This window comes from Pteropus alecto, unplaced genomic scaffold (genome assembly GCF_000325575.1).
Source record: "Pteropus alecto unplaced genomic scaffold, ASM32557v1 scaffold194, whole genome shotgun sequence".
Classification (NCBI taxonomy): Eukaryota; Metazoa; Chordata; class Mammalia; order Chiroptera; family Pteropodidae; genus Pteropus; species Pteropus alecto.
Genome location: NW_006436281.1, coordinates 745,636 through 766,251, shown reverse-complemented (window position 1 = coordinate 766,251; position 20,616 = coordinate 745,636). Strand labels below are relative to the sequence as shown.

The 20,616-nt window shown below is 46.3% G+C and overlaps 1 pseudogene; it reads right to left on the bottom strand.

Annotated features, from left to right (window-relative positions):
* Positions 1-12,891: 12,891 nt before the first annotated feature.
* LOC112479695 lies at positions 12,892-13,010 on the bottom strand (annotated as a pseudogene).
* Between the last annotated feature and the right edge of the window lie 7,606 nt (positions 13,011-20,616).

Sequence of the window (20,616 nt, the reverse complement as noted above, 5' to 3'; positions counted from 1 at the left end):
AGTGAGGGTGCTCACTTGGGAACCTCTTGGAGAACTAGAGAAGTGTCCCCTGGACTTTGGGGGAACTTAGACCTGGAAGTCTCCGGGTGACGAATGGAGTGGGAGAGGCATCCGCCACTGGCTCGTGGGAAATGCATGGATATTCTTGTTGTTCCCCCAAAAGCTGGAGGTGCGGGCCTCCGGAGGAATCCAGCTGGAGGCCGTTCTGGCAAAGACCCTCGTGGGAGAGGGCCTGCTGACGGATGACCTTGGCTGAAAGAGGCTGGAGCGGGCCAGGAGATGGCAGCCTCCAGCAGACTCCCTTCATGGAAGCCTTGGGAACACACTCTCCAGTGACGAGGGGCCCCAAAGTACCCGCCCCCCCACCACCACAAGAGAGAGCCGGCAACCTTGTCTCAGCCATAGAGAACACCTGTCGCCACTTTTCAACCGCAGCAGCTGAGGAGAAGCTTTCCTGCCCACCTCCCTGCCTTCCTCCCCTCTGCCCATGGCCCTGAGGGGCCACAGACCGCAGCTCTGGGATGGGAGGAAGGACACATAAAAGAGAGACGAGGCCCACCATGTCCCACCGTGTCCTCACTTCACTTTGACACAGGCCTGACTGGGGATGAGGCGAAGTTTTAAATTGGGTGGAGTTCAGGATTTTGAAAATACACAACTGGAATTTTCAAGGTCTGGAAAAAGAGGCAATTCATCTATCATTTGAGAGGCAGATGTGTGTGGTCTCTGTAACTAGACCATCTGGGTTTAAATCCACCTTCTGCCACTTCCAAGCTGTGTGGCCTGGGGAGGGCACATGACTTCTCTGTGCCTCAGTTCCCTCTTCCATGAAATGGGGATCATATTGTCCTTGCCTTACAGGGTTAAGAATTAAATATTACCACATGAAAACACTTATAACAGGCTGGCATGTCGAAGTACACGGTCACAATAACCTCTTTATATTAGTATTGTTATTACTTTATCATTGTTACCAGTACTATTTAAAACTTATGATTAGATGTGGCTAGCTGGGGTGAGACAGGGTTCGCTGGTGCAAAGAGGCTGGATTGGGGTCCTGAATTCTGATTCTGTCCTTGCCGGCCCTGCGATCTTGGGCAGACGGCCCTGCCCGCCTCTGAGCCTCACTTTTCTCTTTTGTAAAAGGGTCAGTAGCGGGGATGCCTGTGCTGCGTGGTCTTTACACTGACCAGAGTCGGAACTCCGAGTGGGGAGATTCTGATTTGGATAAAGACTCTCCTGGGGGGTGTCCTCTCCTTGTCTCCCACGCACCTGTTAGAAGCAACTTCTTCCAGGTAGGGCTATGGCTGGAGCCGACGACCAGAGGACACCTCATCCCGTGTTCTTTTCAAAGGCCGCAGTGAGTAGGTTGCCCTGTCAGGAGTGGAACCTCCTAGATTGCAGTCAACTACGCAGCCTTGGCCCCGCCCCTCCCCTCTCCGGCCCCGCCCCTCTCTGGCCACAGCCCCTGCGGCCCCTACCCAGGCTGCAGCTGTTGGCTGGGGAGCCGCCTCCAGGCCTGCCCTCTAGAAGGCATTGGTGGTAGTGGTAGGTGGGAAGCAGGTTGAGGCAGGGATCATGGAAAAAGGGCTCGGGGCTTTTGCTCCCCTCAGTCTCTGAACCCGCCCCTCCCCCCCAACCCTCTTCCCCATCCCCGCCCCCGACTTCCAGGTAGGGAGAATGATAAAGATGAAGCGTGGGGAAGAATTGTCACCCCACATCAAAGGTGAGGAATGGCCAAAGATCATCAGGTAGGAAGTGGCTCCACCTCCTGCTGGCCTCCTGGCTTTGCTCCAGACTCTGTGACCATCATCTCCGAGCCTTGATTTTTCTCCTTTGTAAAATGGGGATGTTAATACTAGTGCCAACCTCTGAGTGAGAGGGGCCCATGGACGTGAGGTGCTCAGCAGAGTGCCTGGCAGATAGTGGGTGCTCAATGAATGGCGGTAGCAATTAAAATAAAATGCCAATTATTGTAATTCGTCTCCAGGGTGTCCTGGAGGTGTGTTCAGAAGCCCTATCTCAGGGACTAGCTCACACTATATACTGAATTTTGGATTCTGGAAGGATAAGCTACAAAAGCTCCTTTCTCTCATGCTTTGATCTTCCAAGTCCTCTCTTTCCTCCTCAAATTAATAATCGTATTGCTCAAACTAATAGCTGGTGTTTATTGAACACCTACCATATGCCAAGCTTCAGCCCTATTCACAGCCATTTTCTACATTTTCTAATTGAATCCTCATGGCAACCTTGAGGGATCAGTATAATCATTCTTATTTTTCAGTGACGCGCAGAGACTAAGTAACTCACCTAACATCACACAGCTATTTACAGTGGCTTTCGTCAGTTCTTGGAGGAGGCCACCTCGGGGCCTTAGCACTTGCTGCTCCCTCTTCTTAGAGCTTTATGCAAATCATCTGTGGTTGACTGCATCTCATTATTTTGGTTTCAAATCAACTTCTCGAAAAGGCCTTTCCTAAGGCCTGCTGCAAGCCAGGCCCCCAGATCCTCTCTAGCAAGACACATTTTTATTTTCTTTACAATATTTGCTGCTATTCGAAATCATTTCTTTCTTTGTCCACTTGTTTATTATGTCTCACCTCCCCCATGCCCACCTTCCTAACTGGAATGTCAGATCCAAGAAGGTAGGAATTTTGTTGATTCACAGCTGTATCTCCAGTGTCCGGAACTGTTAATAAATGTTTTTCTAGTGAGTGAGTAAGTTAGTGAGTTAGTGAGTATAATGAGAGTCTTGGGATTTGAATATAGATTTGACTCGGAAGCTCCTGCTTCTCTCTCCCAGGGAGGTCAAGGTTCCGCCCAGGGGCAAAGTTTCTTCCATGAGTCTCTAAAAACAGTATTTATCAAGTGAGTGGTTATGTCTTTATTTCTTTATTGGCATTAGCGGGGCTGCCTCTTTTATGATGTTTCTGAAGCCCTCTTCTGGCGCAATTAGCCAGACTAGAGGACCACTGATGAGTGATAAGCAAATATTTGCAATACAATGAATAACCATCATAATTGGGTGAGGGCTGGACATGTGACCCGAGCCTGGCCTATCAGAGCATTTTAACTCCATGCCTCAGTGATTGCTTGAGAGCTGGCATAAGACCCAAAGCAGGCCAAGGAGGAGTAAAGTGAGAACTTTATTGGAACTCTGGGGAATAAAGTGTTTTCTTTTGGCTGGGCTTGCTAAGTTGAAGGGATCTAAATGTGGAGCTGCTGTAGGCCCTCTTTCTACCATGAGTTGAGAAGTTGCCTAAAAATGAGGCCAACATATAGGAAAGGTAGCCAGTAGATGGACAGAGATATCTGATGACGTCATTTAAACACTTCGATCCAGCTGTGCCTGAAATTGGAACAATCTTTCAGATTTTGCGTTATGTGAGTCTTCATATTCACATTAATCTTCCCGGAACCGTTTGACTTGGGATTCAGTCACTTGCCTCTAAAAGAACTTTGATTGCAAGGAAAGGTGAAAAACAGTTTCGAGAGCATATGACTTGGGATCTAGCTGAGACTGAAGAAGGGTAAAGGAAGCCCCCTGAGCGAGAAATGGTCAAACTGACCCCGGGGGAAGAGGATTCAGCAGACTGGTGTTTTCCAAACCTCAATGTTTCTCATACCACAGCGTAATTCCTTTCATATGTACACCCCACCTATGCTTTTATTTACTCAATATTTTTCTTTGAAACAACTCATCTAAAATAAGTGACTTAGTTTTTATACAATAATATCTACAAAATTATATGCTAATGTGCTAATTATATTAATGCAGATAAAACCAAAAGCATAATGGTGAAATTAAAACACCTGCCTACATAAACTGCAATTTTTTTAGTGTGTTACCAAGAGGCTACGATCTCCAATCTGTCACACAACAATGTGAAGACACTTAACACTACTGAACTGTACCTTAAAAATGATTAAAATGGTAAATTTTATGTTATGAGGATTTTTTTTACCATAATTAAACTTTTAAAAATTATTTAAAAAGAGAGAGAGATGACCAGAAGCAATCATGGACATAGCTTGCCTTTATAGTCCAAACAAGGTAGGATGGAGTTGAAATAAATCCTTGCTTATACTCCAAGAAATAGCTAAGTTATACGTGCAGAAATCATAACAAATCATCATCGAGTCCATGGGGATGGGGCTGACTACCTATAAGAAGAAAAAATGCAAGTGGCAGATCTCTAATAAGTCACTTCTCTTTCATTAGGGTTAGATGGCTTACCCAACTGAGCAAGTTTAACATCCCTAGTGATGTCGTGTGGATATGATGTAGCCCCTGATATAATGTGACTAGAAGGGCACTTCACCTCTACGGCATTTTCCCCCAAATGCTGAACCCCAGTCTAAGTATGAGAAAAACTCAGACAAACCCAAATTGAGGGACCATTTACAAAATACCTGTATTCTTCAAAATATACTATTCCTCAAAACTGTCACAGCTGTGAAAAACAAAGTAAGACTGAGAAACCGTTCCAAAAGAGACGCAGGGGATGTGAAGACCACATGTAATGTAGTATCCTGAATTGGATCCTGGAGCAGAAGAAGGACATAAATGGAAAAATTGGTGAAATCTGAATAAATTCTAGAGTTTAGTTAAAAAAACAAACAAACATGAGTCCCACTAGGATGTGCTGCCATTCTCTTATTACAGAGGAGGACGCTGAGGCACAAAGAGGGTAAGTGACTTATCTGAGGCCAAACAGATGGTAGTTGTCTGGGCAAACCCAGGCACGTGCACACGCACATGCATGCGCGTATACAGACACACACACACTGGAGTCTGTGCTCTTAATCATTACATACAACAATCTTTTAAAGGCACTTGGACCTCCTAACATCCCTAGGTTGTAGATATTATTATTTCCATTTTTTACATGAGGAAGCAGAGATACATGAATAAGGTTAAATAAATTGTTCAAGGTCACATGCATTTAAGTGAATCCACTCAAAGCCAGCCTCACTTCCTTCCTCCCATTCTCAGACAATGAGTTTTCTGAGGCGCAAGGTCAGTCCCGTTTCCTTGGCTCCTTGAGTCCTTGCTGAGTCATTCATGTCTCATGTTGCGCGCGCGTGCGTGTGTGGGTGTGTGTACGTGCGTGCATGCACAAGTGTAAGGTGATGGTATGTTGGAGGGAGCTATAAAGCATCATTTTATTAATGCAGGTAACAGGACAAATAGCCAGTGCTGGGTGGCACTAGACAAAGCTGAATCATGAAAAGCAGCTTGAAGGCCAAAAGGACTCCCTGTACCCCTAGGGGCTAAGTTTGGATGGGGGAAGATTTACCCCATGTGTTTCACTTTTCTATGGAAGGACGTCCCTGTCATCCATCAAGGGACATCAAGCCCCTTCTAGGGGGTTTGCAAATATCTGCCTACATTTGGTTGTCACGTGCCTGAGGACGGAACAGTACTGACATTTATTGGGCTAAGCATCCTGCAATAATAGGCAGACCTTACCATAAAACAGAGACTCGTCTCACCTGAAATGCCAAGAGTGTCCCAGTTAGAAATCTGGAGTTGAAGTAAGGCTTCTGGCTTTTGTCCCCATCTCCCTGTTATGAGATTAATGAGTCTGAGAGAGGAAACTAAGCTTTTGTGGCTCAGATTTTTTCTCTGTTCTTGGTTCTGCCTATCTCCAGAAACAGTATGTTTGGTTTGCCCCCTCCTACCCTATATAAAGAGGCTACTGGAGGTAAGTTTATATGGAAAAAAACTAGTGGTGTCCCCAACCCTGATGTTAGCCCCCTCTTTGGTGGTTAAAAAAGTTTTAGCTAAGTACATAGTTGTGTGAAATAAAGACTACATTTCCCAGCTTCCCTTGCAGCAAGTATGGCCATGTGGCTAGTTTCTGGCCAATAGGATGTGAGCAGAAGTGTGATTTGGGGTCATGCTTAAAGAAGAGGGCTTTCCTTTCTTGTTTTCCCTTTCTTCAGTCTAGAGTTGGGATGTTAGGGTGGTATCTTGGACCATGGGGACAGGTGCAACGCTATATAGGTGGCCCAGTTTCTTGACACCTTCACAGAGCAGAGCTGCGCACTAGCTTGGACAGTTACAGCAGAGAAAAATACATTTCTATGTAATTTAAGCTTTTGTTATTTTGAATCTGTCACACACAGCTAAATTTATATCCTAAATTCAGCTGTTTAGTTTAGAGGCAGCAGAAAGGAGGGTGGTGGTGGAAAACCCATTGGGCCACACAGCCCAGCCATGTGCCCTGTTATTGCTTATTGTTCAGGTAAAAAGCCAACATGTTGTCCTCTCTCTCCCTTTCTCCTGCATCTTTCTCTAACTGGTTGTACCTTCAGGCCAGGATGAAAGGTATTCACTGAGATCTTAAATCTCTACACAGTTGCTGGGAAAAAAGGAGATGCAAATAAACCAGAGGTTATCTGGACCTTCTCGAAAGCAGGCCCTACCGACCCAGGGGAAAGACCCCATGTGGATTTCCCCTGGGATGTAGGATGCTGAAGAGAAAATGTCCCAGGGGTTTTAGAGTGTGGATTCATTTGCTCATCATCCAAGCCTTCCTCCTTCTGGTGTGCTTTCCTGTAATGCAGAGTCTAGGAAGTTACATCTATACTTCCTCACCTCCCTTGAGGCTAGGGTTTGGCAAACCTGACGTACTCGCATGAGATTTGGAAAGTGGAAGTGAAACAGTGGCTGTGCGTATACTAATTTACTAATTTTGGTACACAGTCACGGAAAGGCTGGTCTTTCCCTGGGATGGGCTGTCCCCTTCGGCCTCTCAGAATTTGAACTAGCCCAATCCTAGATCAAATCAGGCTAAAGATTAGCTAAAAGTAAGCTAAAACTACACTTCTTCGCTTCCCTTGAATCTAGGGTTCAAGAATATAGAAAAACACAAGAGCAATAGCAAGTGAGAGCAATTTTTTTTTTACTTTGCTGTTTTCAGCCATAGCCCATATATCAATGGTAGGGAAAACATTAAGTTATATGAGAAAAGAATATCATTCACTCAAATAAAAAGATCCAGCGGAGTCATGGATGTTCTTTTTAGCTCCATGAGGGTGGGAGTAGAGAAAAATGCCAGTGAAAACTCAGAATACTTTGTGCTTTTCAGGAAAATGCGTATCAGTATAGATGGTAATACCAGGTTGTATTATTAGTTAAAACAAGTTCAGGTTGGGGACTGACTGTGTATGTCCATACAACTTCATATGTTGAAACTCTGGCTCCCAGCGCAATAGTGTTTGGAAATAAAATCTTTAAAAGAGGTAATTGAGGTTAAATGAGGTCATAAGGCTGGGACCCTGATCCAATAGGACCGGTTTCCTTATAAGAAAAGGGAGAGACTGAGGATGCTGGCACAGGGAGAAAAGGCCATTTGATGACACAGAGATGTCACCCATCTGCAAGCCAAAGAGAAAGGCCTCAGGAGAAACCAATTCTTCCAGCACCCTGATCTTGGGCTTCCAGCCTCTAGAACTATGGGAAAATAAATTTTATTTTATGAAGCTATCAATTCTGTAATATTTTGGTATGGCACCCCTAAAAAACAAATACAAGAGGTTAAAGGAAGCTCTCACAGGAGGCAGCAACATCGATCTTTGATGTGTGGGTGTCTAATAAGACTCCTTTGTTAGAAATACATTCACAAGGCTAGTTTCACAAAGCAGAGTCTCTACTTTTTTGAGATTTTTGTTACTGGAAGTTAGAATAGCCTAAAGTTTCAAGGCAGTGTCTTGCAATCGCTTTTCTTTTGTGTGCGTGCTAAGAGCTGGACAAAGAAGCAGCTTCAATATGGTCAAAACTTTTGCAAAAGAAACGAGAATAGCATTATTAACAAATAGAACATGCCACTTTTTCACTCATCAAGACAAAGAAAGTAGCAGAGAAAAGTAAAAATTTGCTTTGAGTTGTTCCAGAATGGCTGTGAGCACTGGCCAGTCTTTCGAATTCAATAATCTTTAAATACCTTTATTTAAATACCTTTAGCCTCACTTTAAACTGCATCCCATTTGGAGGTTCATGGTGACATTTGGCTATTCAAAATCTTGGAAAATATCTACATCTGCAGAGTTGCCTCACTTTTCATAGAGCGACATTTGAAAAAGTGTCTTCTTGCTAAGAAGTCAACAATGGTGACAACTCCCCTTTTCAATTTTACTCTGGGGCCCCCTTCTTCCCCTTAACGTCCATCTCACATTTAAAAACCATTTAATGGGCATTCCTCCTTGCCACCTGTGTCCCTCCCTGCTCCTTACCCCATCCAATGCTTAATTGAGCCTGGGCTCTGCTCAGATTTAAAAACCTGTATCCAAAATATCAGTTTGGACGCTTTTGGCTGCAAAACATGGATAACCCAACTCAAAACGGTTTAAAACCCCGACATGGATTTTCCTATGTACCAGGGATTCCAATGAGAGGGCAGTTCTTGGGTTGGTTAACGCAGTGGCTCGGTGGTCACATCGAAGTCCCAGATTCTGCAGCTCCCTCCTCCACCCTCAGCAGCTTGAATTCCGAGGCTGATCCACTTCACAGTCCAGGATGGCCACCACGCGGGCCACATGACACCTTCCAAAGACAGAGAAAGGGAAAGGCTGTTCTCAGTTCTCTTCAAAATCCAATAAAATCTTTCTCATCAGCCCCAGCAGACTTTCTCTCACTCGGCATTGGCCAGACATGGGTCACATGATCCTTCCTGGACTGGGAGCATCATGATTGGCTCAGCCTTTGGCCAATCAGGATGTGTCTTTCTGAGAGCGTTCCAGCCCCGAATCCACCAGCCGGGAGGAAGGTGGCGCAAGGCAGTAATGGGGCTTTTCAGCAAGGAAGCCAGGGAGGAGCAGATGCCATGGCGGGGCTCCCCAATAGCCTCCACTGGTCTCCCTCACCTGCCACATCTGAGGCGGGCACCCAAGCTCTCCAAGCCCAGCTCACAGCCTTCCATTTTCCCCCCAGTTCCAGTCTCAGGCTCTGCTCTCCGCCTCCCTCACATTTAAGAGCAGCTCTGTGGAGAGGTCCACATGGCGGGAAACTGGGCCTCATGTCAGCAGCCATGGGAATGAGTCATCTTGAAAACGGGGCTTCTAGCCCCAGACAATTCTTCAGCTAACTGCAGTTTCGGCCCTCATCTTGACCGAATGAAACCTCATGAGAGGCTCTGAGCCGGAACTACCCAGGTGAGCCGCTCCCGAATTCCTGACATGCAGAAACCATGTGTCATGCTAATTGTTTTTTGTCACGAATGTTTGGAGTAATTTGTTGCACTTCTTCACAGGGTCGCTGGGTGGACTCGACGAGGTGATATGTAAGCACAGGTGCTTGGCACATGCAACACATTGAATTGAAATGCTACCTATTACTATATGAATTTTTACTGCAGTTTATCAGACTTTCCGCCCAACAGTTTAGAATCAGTCCTTTACGTGTACACTTAGGCCTGACGGAGCCGGGTACCAGTCCTCGGGAAGTGGGTGTCATTACAGTCTGAAGCAGCACTGTCCAGTGAAAATAAACAGGACCCTGATTATATCAACTACTGAGTGTGGGCAAGGCAGGGATGAGTCAGGGGAGCAAGTCTGTTTCTTTCAGAAGGTAATTCTCCCAACCTGTGCCTGCCTGATAGCTAGGGGTTACCAATGAGAGGGCTTCAGCCGTGCCTTTCCCCTGCTTGTTCATTTGCCTGGAGCACCTTTTCCTCTTTTCTCCAAATGTCCAAAGGATACCCAGTAGTTTCTGCTCCCAGCCCCCAAATCCTCCTCCCTAGAGAGTCCGTCAAAAGTGTAACAAGTCAAGCCCGATCCTGTCTGATCTCGAAAGCTAAGCAGGGTTGGGCCTGGTTAGTACTTGGATGGGAGACCGCCTAGGAAGACCAGGTGCTGTATGCGTAAAAAGTAAAAAATAAGAGATTGTAAGCTGACAAGGTCCTTGCAATCTGTGAGGTCAACCAAGGGTTGCCTTGCCTAAAAAAATAGTCTAACAAGTGTGGCCAAGGGACTAATTAGTTCTGATAGTTTAGGATGTGCCGCCCTGGAACCAGGCACCCTCTCTCTGTTCTTTTAGAGGCTCAGAGAGGTCTCCACCTGCTCTCCGTATCCCTCCATCTCTAGTCCATCTTCCACTTGCCACTGAACTCTTCTTGAGGCTTGCCTATGACCCCGTCATTTGGGCTGTAACAGTATCAATCAGTTATTATAGATGACCCTCGAACAAAATGGGTTTGATCGCGTGGGTCCACTTACATATGGTTTTTAAAAATTAAATACCTACATTACTGTAACTATATTTTCTCTCTCTTTTGATTTTCTTAACATTTTCTTACTCTAGCTTACTGTATTGTAAGAATACGGTATATAATACATATACAAAATATGTGTTAATCGACTGTTTATGTTATAGGTAAGGCTTCTGTTCAACACTTGGCTATTAGTAGTTAAGTTTTTTTGGAGTCAGAAATTATACATGGATTTTTGGCTTTGTGGGGGTCTATGCCCCTAACCCCCACATTGTTCTAGGGTCAGCTGTATCCCACCCCATCCTGCTCCACCTTGACACATTCTTTTCTGGAAGCTGATACAGGGAGATACATCCATTCGATCCACTTCTTATACCCCCCTCTTCTCAACCCATGAGGATGTATGTGAACCAGCGTGCCATTGCCTTGCATGACTCTGTGGGATGTGCTCTATGTGAATGGTGCCTCCTGGTGGTGGAGATGTGTGTTTTTCCTGAGGACTATGGTGGGATGGGTACTTGTCCAAATAGAGGTGGTGGGGCTGGGCCTTCTGTCTCTTTGGGTTGTAGTAGATCAGGGCTCCACCCCATTCACAGCTCCAAGAGATCATAGGCAAGCACTCACTGTGGCTGTCACATGAGAAGAACAGATTAGACCTTGCCCTGGATGGAGCTGGGGTGGTTTCCTCTGTTGATAAGAAAGAACAAAGCTGGGCTCTAACAGGAGATTGACAGCTCCTTGGCCTTGTGCCTGCTCCCTAGGCCACTACCTGCCCCACTGGCCCACTGTTGATAGTTTCTTTTTAGTGGAATTAGTTCTCCAAACGTCTGTCAGGAAACTTCTCAGTTTAGTGAACCTCAGGGTCTGAAGGTTCAGGCTGCCTTCCATCTCTGCAGAAGGAATATTTTGGAAGAAATCCCTCTTTCTTCCTTGGTAATACAAACCTCGATTTTTAAAAGGACACATTGGAGCCCAAGAAAAATTACGTTGTCTTTGTCCCCCTGAGCTAAATGTGGGTACTGAACTGCATTTTGGACAGTGGATACAAGTAGCAGCGTTGTATGAGACTTTCAGGAATTGGCCTTAAAGAGTTTTTCTAACTCCTTCCTTTTCACTACTAACTGGAATGTGGGTATGATGTCAGGTCACTTCGTGCAAATGAACTTGCTTCTTTCACCAGGGAGTTATACTGGTGACACTTACCTCACTGTGTTGTGGGAACTCAGTGACTCAGGGCATGTAAATTCCCTGACACAGAGGAGAAATTTATTAAAAGTCAGTTTCTTCCATGTCAGGGAACATCTAGATGTGTCAGGCCTGGCATTTGTGCCTGGGAAATTTATGGTCCCATAAAGGAGATAAGACCGATGCTGTCAGGGCCATAGGGAGGGGAAATGGTGTTTTGGGAATTCTGAGGGGGTTGCTTCCTGCTTGGTGCAGAAAGGTGGGTCAGTCTTTCTTCATTTGTTCATTCATTTATTCATTCTTAGTTCATTCACCATTCAACTATGAAGTGTCAACTAACATTTTTTTGGTGTGGTATTAATAGTGCCTAAATCAGTATTACTGTAAGTGTGATCTATGATCACCTTCACTTTATTTTTATTTTGTACTTTTACAATAATTTTTAATTAACTCGAGTTCCCTGAAATTTCTTTGACAGCTACCTACCATAACTAGTATTTTCTGTAAAACTTTCAAGGCCACTTCCGAATTTGGATAAGATTGTACTGAACCAAATTCGTGAATCATTTTAGAAGATTCAAACACAAAACCGCTTTTATATTATATTGCAAATTGCTGATGTTGAATATTGCTTAAAAGCATTTAAAATGCAATTTCTACAGAACTTAAATCATCAAAATATTTTTTAGGGTTTCTGCACATTTAAAAATAAGTAAGTTTATTTATTTCACCCATTCCCTCACCCTCCTCCCCTTTGGCAACCATCAGTTTATTCTCTGTACCTATGGGTCTGTTTCTGTTTTGTTGTTTTTTTTACATTCTACATATAAGGAAATTATGTGGTATTTGTCTTTGTCTGATTTATTTCACTTAGCATAATACCCTCTAGGTCCATGTTGTCACAAATGCTGATTTCATTCTTTTTTTTTTTATTGCTGATTGTTATTCTATTATACCACATCTTGTTTACCCAGTCATCTATAAATGGACACATAGGATGCTTCCATATCTTGGCTATTGTACATAATGCTGCGGTGAACACAGGGATGCATATATCTTTTCAAATTAGTTTTTTGTTTCATTTGGATCAATACCCAGAAGTGGAATTACTGGGTCATATGGTGGTTCTGTCTTTAATTTTTTGAGGAATTTCCATACTGTTTTCCATAGTGGCTGCACCGATTTACGTTCCCACCAGCCATTCACGAGGGTTCCCTTCTTCCCACATCCTCCCCAGCACTTGTTATTTGTTGATTTTTTGATGGTAGCCATTCTGACAAGTGTGAGGTGATACCTCATTGTGGACAGCTGACTTTTACCTGGCAGGAGTTGGTGGGGAGTGGAGAATGGGAGGGAGAGGCACCCTTGTGGAGGGAACCAGTGGACAAAGGGCCAATGTCGAGGGGGCAGGAGCCACACCTGGAGGGGCAACATCAAGTCATCTCCACAAATTTTGCTGACTTTTTCTTTTTTTTCTTTTTTCTTTTTTTAACTTTTACTGCACCTGGTATTCCGAGGTGGTCTCCCATCCAAGTACTAACCAGGCCTGACCCTGCTTAGCTTCTGAGATCAGACGAGATCGGGCACGTTCAGGGTGGCATGGCTGTAAACTAGGAGTGCTGACTTTTTCACTGCTGACATGCGAAATTCACTGTCCCATTCTTTTGCTTAAAACCCTTCTGTGGCCTGTCTGTGCCACTGAATCAGAATCAAGTTCGTTTTTCCCTTTGTGGCCTCAGATCCAATACAGTCCCTGCACCTTCCACACCAGCACTCAGGGCACTCACTACCCTCACTTCCTGTGTTTCATTCAAATGGTTCTGTTCTTTCCTGCCTCTGGGTCCAGTTCCCATCCCTCCTCCAGGTCTGCCCGAATGTGACTTCATTTAACCTGGACACTTTCTTTGCTGCAGCCTGACGCGGATCAGAGCCTGCACTCCGCTCCGAGTCTTCTGTTTTCACGCCTGTCCCAGTTCTCACGAGTGTGTTCTGGATGGTTAGTTTTCTTACCACAACCCCACAAGACTTGAGGGTAGGACAGTCTTGAGGGTAGGATCCTAGTCATTTTGTTCCCCGAATGTGTCAAGGGGTGTCATGAGTGGACAGGCCAATATGGACACAAAGAAATGAGTCTGGGAGTTTGGAGTTTCATTGAGCCTTCGACAGAAGCAGAATTGCATGTTTCCACTTGTTTCGTGCCTATTGGCACTATTACACCTTCTAACAAAAAGAAGACCCCTGTGTCGTCATTACTACGGCCCCCCACACACCTGGCCCTTTTTGACAGGTCCATGCTCATAGAATTGGGTGCTCGGGACTCCAGCTGTGATGTTGACTTGGAGACTTCAAACCAGAATCTCCTAGACATGCGTTGCCTGGCCCACACAGCATTTGAAAACTAATTTCAATTAGTCGTCAACGTTTACAAATGCAAAGATTGTGCAAAAAAGTCCAGATTTCCACATTCTCTTAAAAAACAGCAAGATCGGCTAAGTGGCCCATGTCTCTGCACAGCAGCCAGTGTGCTTGTCTTCTCCATATGCCCCTCCTGGTCCTCCTGGTCCTCTGTCCTGAAAGGCTGTCCTCTCTGTACTGTGTCAGCAAGGTCCTTGTCCTCTGGCTTCTGGTTGGACACAGCCATTGGACGTATCTTTGACAGATTGGTGGGAGGGAAAAGAATAATTTTTGGGTATTTATTCCCCCAACATCCTCTCAGCCCAGAGCACAGGCCACAGCTTCCTACAGGTTCTGGTGCCATCTCCCCTTACCTGTCCCTTCAGCCTATGAGCTGGTCCCCATGGGCCACCATATCCATCACTGGCTTCCCCAGCCCTGCCCATACCTGAAAACCATTAAGTGCTTTTCACATATAGCCTTTCTTAGGATCATCTGTTTCCTGGCAGGATGCTGACCAAAACACCCCCAAACCTGCCTTTTCTGTGCCTCCCAACCCCCACACAGAGTATTCGATGACACTGCACAGCACAGGTATGGAAATGTGCGTTTGTTGTAAGTGTAAAGTTTATCGATGAATTTTTACAAACTGCACACACCTGTTTTACCAGGACCCACATCAAAACTAGAACATTCTCCTAATATCCCAGCACCCTCGTGCCCTTCTCAGTCATTATCCTCCAAAAGTAACCACTGTCCTGATGCCAGTAGCGCAGGTTTGCTCTGCGAGTGTTTGCACTTTATGTATAAATGGAATCAGACGTCGTACACTCTTGGGTCTGACTCTTTGTGCCCAACAGTGTTTGTGAGACTCCGTGCTTGCCTGAATCGCGTTGTTGAACCATATGAAGTTGCTGATATTCAACCATTTTTTGATCCGCACAAACAGCACTCTATAGGGTTCAGCCTAACAGAGTGTCCATCCTCATCCTGTGTGGGATGCCATTATCCAAATAGGCCACGATGCGTTTACCTGCTCTGCTTGGATGGGCACTTGAGACATGTCACTGCATTTGTGCTGTGCTTTCCTTCCAACAAACATAAGAGGAAAATGAATACAGTTGACCCTTGAACAATGTGGTCAAAGTCGAACAAAGTCGAAAACCCAGGTGTAACTTAAGTCGGCCCTCAGTATACGTGGATTCCCAACTGCGGGTCAAAAATACAATCGACTCTTGAACAATGCGAGTTTGAACTGCATGGGTTTGAATTGCGTATAAGTGGACCCACGCAGTTCAAACCTGCATTGTTCAAGGGTCAGCTGTATTTCTTGAAGCTGTAACTCTCTTAGTGGATGATGGAGCCTGAGGGCCGCACATTTTATGAAACAAAGCGGGAGTTGGGCAATAGTCCACAACGTGATTGGATCTGCAGTATGGGACCCTCTGGCTTAGGATCTTTGTGTCTGTCATCCTGGTTGGATGGTGGGTATGTGATCTTTGCTTCTCTGACATTCGCATGCTCCTTGCCGAGAGGGGCCAACAGCAGGAAGGTCCAACCTCCACACTTCCTTCAAGTTAGGGATCAGAGGTGGGGGTGCAGACTCTGTGTGGTGGGTGCTGTGCTGTCTCCCCCACAAACTCTCTTTCAAGGCTGCTGAGCGTTTCTGCAGCCCTGGGAACTAGCCTCCCCCAAAGTCACACTCCTCCCAGGTGGCCAGCAAATGACATGCCGATACAGGGATACAAAGTCCAACCCCTGTGTTAGTTCCTTGGACTACCAACAAAGTGCCACCAGCTGAGTGGGCTTAAGCAACAGAAATTTATTTTCTCATGGCTCTGGGGGCTAGAAGTTCAAAATCAAAGGTGTCAGCAGGTTCATCCTGAGAGCTTTGAGTGACAATCTCTCCGAGATCCTGGTAGCCTCAGAAGTTCCTCACCTTGTACTTGACCATCTTTTCTCTGTATCTCCATTTCATCTCCCCTCCATGGATGTCTGTCTCTGCGTCCATATCCCCCTTTTTATAAGGGTAAAGTCACATTGGATGCATGGTCGGCAAAGACCCCATTTCCAAATGAGGTTACGGTCACAGGTCCTGGGTGTTAGGACTTCGACATCATTTTGGGGACACGGTTCAACCCATAATAACCCCTTTGCCTCAGTCTGGGCCAGCCCAGTCTCAGAGCTCCCTGGGGGTTCTTCAAGGGGACCGAGGCCTCCCTGTCTGTCCCACGGCAGCTCAGTTTCTCTCTCCACCCAGTCCTGCCTTCTTCACCTGTTAGCGTTCCCAGGCAAACCTGCCTGCTGCCCCCTGTCCCCAAGGCCACTTCCAGGGAACCCGGAAGACACTGAGCAAACACACAGGGACACGCAAGCTCCCAGGATCAGCTTTGCTCACAGCAAAGCCTGGCGACATACTCAGAAGGGGCCACTGGCTTTGGCATACACACTGTCACCACAGCCTGTGCCACGCCTTGCTTCTGTAGCAGGGCGGTAAAGCCCTCATGTTGCATGGCCAGGGGTCAAATTCCAGTCTTCCACCCACAGGCTGTGTGATCTTGTGAAATTACTGAACCTCTCTGGGCTTCAGTTTCTTCGTGTCTCATGGAGATGAAAAGCCACTACACTCGAACTCCCAGTTTCCTCTCATCGACTCTTTGTCTATAGCGGCCCCTCCCAACTTCCCTTGCCCTCTATAAAAACATTCCTCTCCCTCGTTCTCAGGACTTGCCTACGGAATTGCAATTCCCTGCCATTCCTGAATAAACCATTTTTTTTTTTATTCCGGTAAAATAACTTTTATTTTTTGAGGTCAGCAGCTCCTGGGTTACTTTAAGTGGCTCCCGCTACGGAATCGACCCCATTGCCTCAGATTAGTTGGTTTAAGGTTTGTTTCTCAGATATTGCTGGTTATTTCTGATTCATGTCTCCTGCCTGAAAATGTCCTCGGCTTGCGGGACTCAGATCTAACTACTCCTGGTGAGAGGGGTGGGGTTTGATGTCTGTGGGAAATAAGCAGGTCTGCGCCTGCCCTTCCCAGTCACCTTCGCCTGGCTCACGCTGACCTCTGGTTTCCCCACTGGTTAAGAAATCAATGTTGACACACGCTCAAGACCGATTTAAGAAATTTATCTCTGACACCTTCCACCCAAGGAGCCTGGGTGAATTAAGAGTCTTGGAGTGGGGGACAGAGATTTTGAGTGTCCCCTCTTAGTACCCATGCTGCTGTCTGGGTTAGTATGACCTCAGGCTCTGGAGCCGAATAGGTATGGTTTGCTGTGGACTCAGTTATAACCTAGAGCTAGTGACTTAATGTTTGCTGAGCCTCAGTTTCCTCATCTGTGCAGTGGGTGTTGAATAGTACTTATCTGTGAATCTGTAAAATTGCTTTTGTTAATTAACTTCCGAGGACAAAAATGTGGAGAAATATCGTTCTCTAAAATCGATGGTCAGACTTGGCTATTTGAAATCAAAATAGTGAGAACGAGACATCTCACCCTTGCCTGGAGAACCTGGTAACTGTGACACAGAGACACAGCCACTGCTATGGAAAAACCCCCAAAGCTCCGAAAATCAGACCAGTGAAAATCCAAGCAGTAACCCAGAGAGAAAGAGAACTCAGTTTTATTATGCCGGCGGTCCCAGAAGAGCTAGTGCTCTGAAAATCTGGCCCCCTAGCTTAGGGGTAATTTCACTTTTAGACCCACGTTGTTACAGTTGGCACGGGCTCATTTACAGACCCCTGAAATTGCTATGGGCTACAGGCAGTTACAGGGCATGGGATTTTCTAACAAGCACTAAGGCAATAGGTCATTAGGGGAGGGTGAGTTCTCAGTTGACCTTGAGGTCTTTGGCCTATGTAGCAAGCATGTTTACAGAAGCAGAAAAAAAAAAAAAAACTGATTAGAAGAAATGTTGGCCAATTAAGTGGGAAATTCCTCTTCACCATGACTTCCAGCCCCGGTTCCTAGCCTCGGACAAGGGATTTCCAGACTCAGTATTACGTACTTAACTTAATTCTGTTGTTTCCAAGGAGACGGGGCCCTGAGTTCTCCTCACAGCCCGGGCCCTTCCTCACAGCCTGGGCCCTTCCTCACAGCCTGCTCTTCTTTGTGCCGATCAAAAACGTTGTGTCATTGAAATTGTGCCTCAACTCTACCCTTCCCCAAATCTTACCTAACCCTGTGTCTTTCTCTGGGGGAGACACCCAGGCTGGGGATTTGAACCCCCCCTGCCCTGGCAGCAGTAACCTAACTTGTCCGCAGGTGGGAAATATTCCCAGTGTCTTTATCAGATAAGCTTCATCATGTTTCATAATTTCACTGTAGAGGCTAAAGGAGCTAATGCCAAGGAAATGCTTACCAGATTTCTTGGCTCGTGAATTGTATTCATTGTGATACACTCAGGGTCTTGCCAACCAGAGAGGCTACACCTCCTAGAGTTAGCTGATTCCTAGAAAGCAAAACTTCCCTGTGCAAACTAACCACCCCAGAGGAGGGGAGGGGAGAGCAAGGACAGGAGGACCACGACCTCTCCTCTTCCTGGCCTTCCCTCTGCCCCCTGGGGCCTCATGCAGGGCTGCCTCCTGGGAAGCAGCTGTACCTGCCTCTGTCTGTCCCTGGGGGTTCATTTCCAGTGAGCTTTATGACCAGGAATCTCTCTGCACATTGAGTGCCAAAAGCTGTGCATATCTTCATCTAGGAGAGGGCCTGAAGGTCTTTCTCTGATTCTCTAAGGACTCTGACCCTCCCCAAAGATGAGTGATCTCATCTCAAACCTGCCCCATCATGTGGTGTGAGAATCATGGTGGTAAGTTGCCTGGGGGCAGGGGGGACACGGGTGGGATTCGTGACTGGGAGGGACACAAGGACAGCCTCTGTCACAGGCGGGATTCTAGATCGTGCTTACATGGATGTTTGCTTCGCGAGAATTTGAGCTGTATATTTAGGTTTTGCATGCTTTTCTCTAAACGCATTAGAAGAATTTTGGAGCGTAGGAAAGCAAATGTGGCAAAATGTGAATACTTTGTGAGTCTAAACAAAGGGATATAGATGTTCATTGTGCTACTCTTGTCTGTAGGTTTGGGATTTTTCACTATTAAAAGTTAGGTAGAACTTTTTAAAAATTTAAAACCAAAACCAAAAAAAAAAAAAAAAAATTCCCCAAAGAAACAGGCAGGATTCAGACCACTTTCTGTACCCTTGTGTGGGTCCATCTGCCTTGTGTCTGTGTCTCAGGCTCACTCACAAAACTCTCACCCTCCCTCTTCAGGAAATCATTCAACCCCCACCCTTAAGGTCATCTCAGAGCTACCCGGGCTCAGAGCTTCAATGTACTCTAAGGACAGCACCCATCCGAGACTCAGCTCTCTGTCCAAGCTCTCGCTCTGCCACTTTCTAAGTGAATTTATTCTCTTTTGCTGTTGTAACAAGTTTCCCCTAAATGTAGTAGCTTAAATAATGAACATTTAGGTCAGAAATACAGGAAGGCGCGCCCACCTGAGGGAGCCTGAGGCAGGACCACCCCCCTGAATCCTTCCTGCATTCCTGACCCATAGAAATCGAGAAGGCACTAATCCAGGACACCCTCAAGAAGAAAGGCAGCAACGTGTCCAGGGCACAGTGCATGTTGTGAGAGGGCTCAGCCAGGTCTCAGAAAAGAAAGGAAACAGGAAAACAGCAACGGAGCCGCCTCTGTCTCTTTCCATCTATTTTCTTCTCCTTTCCTGCCTCTCAGCGCCCAGATTTTCATATTCTCTCTTCAAGAGAAGGCTACGATCTCTTGGTTTCAGCCCCAAATTCCCTGGGAAAGACTCATCTCAGCCAGTGCCCATCGGGTGTTCAGGCTGGGATGATGAAGTCCCACAGGCTGCGCTCATCCCTGGTCCCAGGGACACTGACATCTGGCCCCGACTCTGCCTACCAGGCTGGCACATGGTCCAGGGCTGGAGGTAGGGGCGCTGGGTGGGTTTGGGGCTCCCAGAAGCAGCTCCTGTGATTAGAATTAAAATGCACATGATCGAGTTGATGCCCTATCCCAGGAAGCACCCCTAGGGGCGGGAAAGTGAGAGAGGAAGGAGGCAACCCCCAGGGTGCTGGTGAGCAGGTTACTGCTGGGTCCCCCGGCTTCCTGATTTATTCAGTGCATTATAATCTGTTACTATCTGTTGTGGGTTGAATCGTGTTGAAGTCCCAAATTCATATACTGAAGCCCTAACCTCCAGGGCCTCAGAAGGTGACCTTACTTGCAAATAGGGTCATTGCAGATGGAATTAGTTAAGATGAGGCCATGCTGGAGTAGGCTGGGCCCTCCTCCAGTGTGACTTTTGTCTTTATCAAAAGGGGAAATTTGTATGCAGACACACACACACACACACACACACACAGAGGGAGAATGCCATGTAAACATGAAGACAGAGATTGGGGTGATGCTTCTACAGCCCAATGAATGCCAAAGCTTGCCAGCAAAACAGAAGCTGGGGAGCGCAGGGAACAGATTCTCCCTCACAGCCCTCAGAAGGAAGCAGCCCTGCGAATATCACCTTGACCTTGGACTCCAGGACGATGAGACAATCCAATTTCTGTCACTCACCTGGGTTCCTTTTAGTGACTGATGGCACTTAGAAGCCAAAATCTGTGTGCTCAGCACACACATATTTACGTCCACCTTTATTTCTGCATCTCTGACTACCTGTTGAAACCTCAAGTTCATACCGATGCCTCCAGTTCGAGCCCAGCACTGCGATGTCAGGCCGGCTTTCTCCCTTCCTCCCGCCGACACTGAAAAACCCAGTTCCCCTTGTCCTTAAGTCATTTGCTTCCTT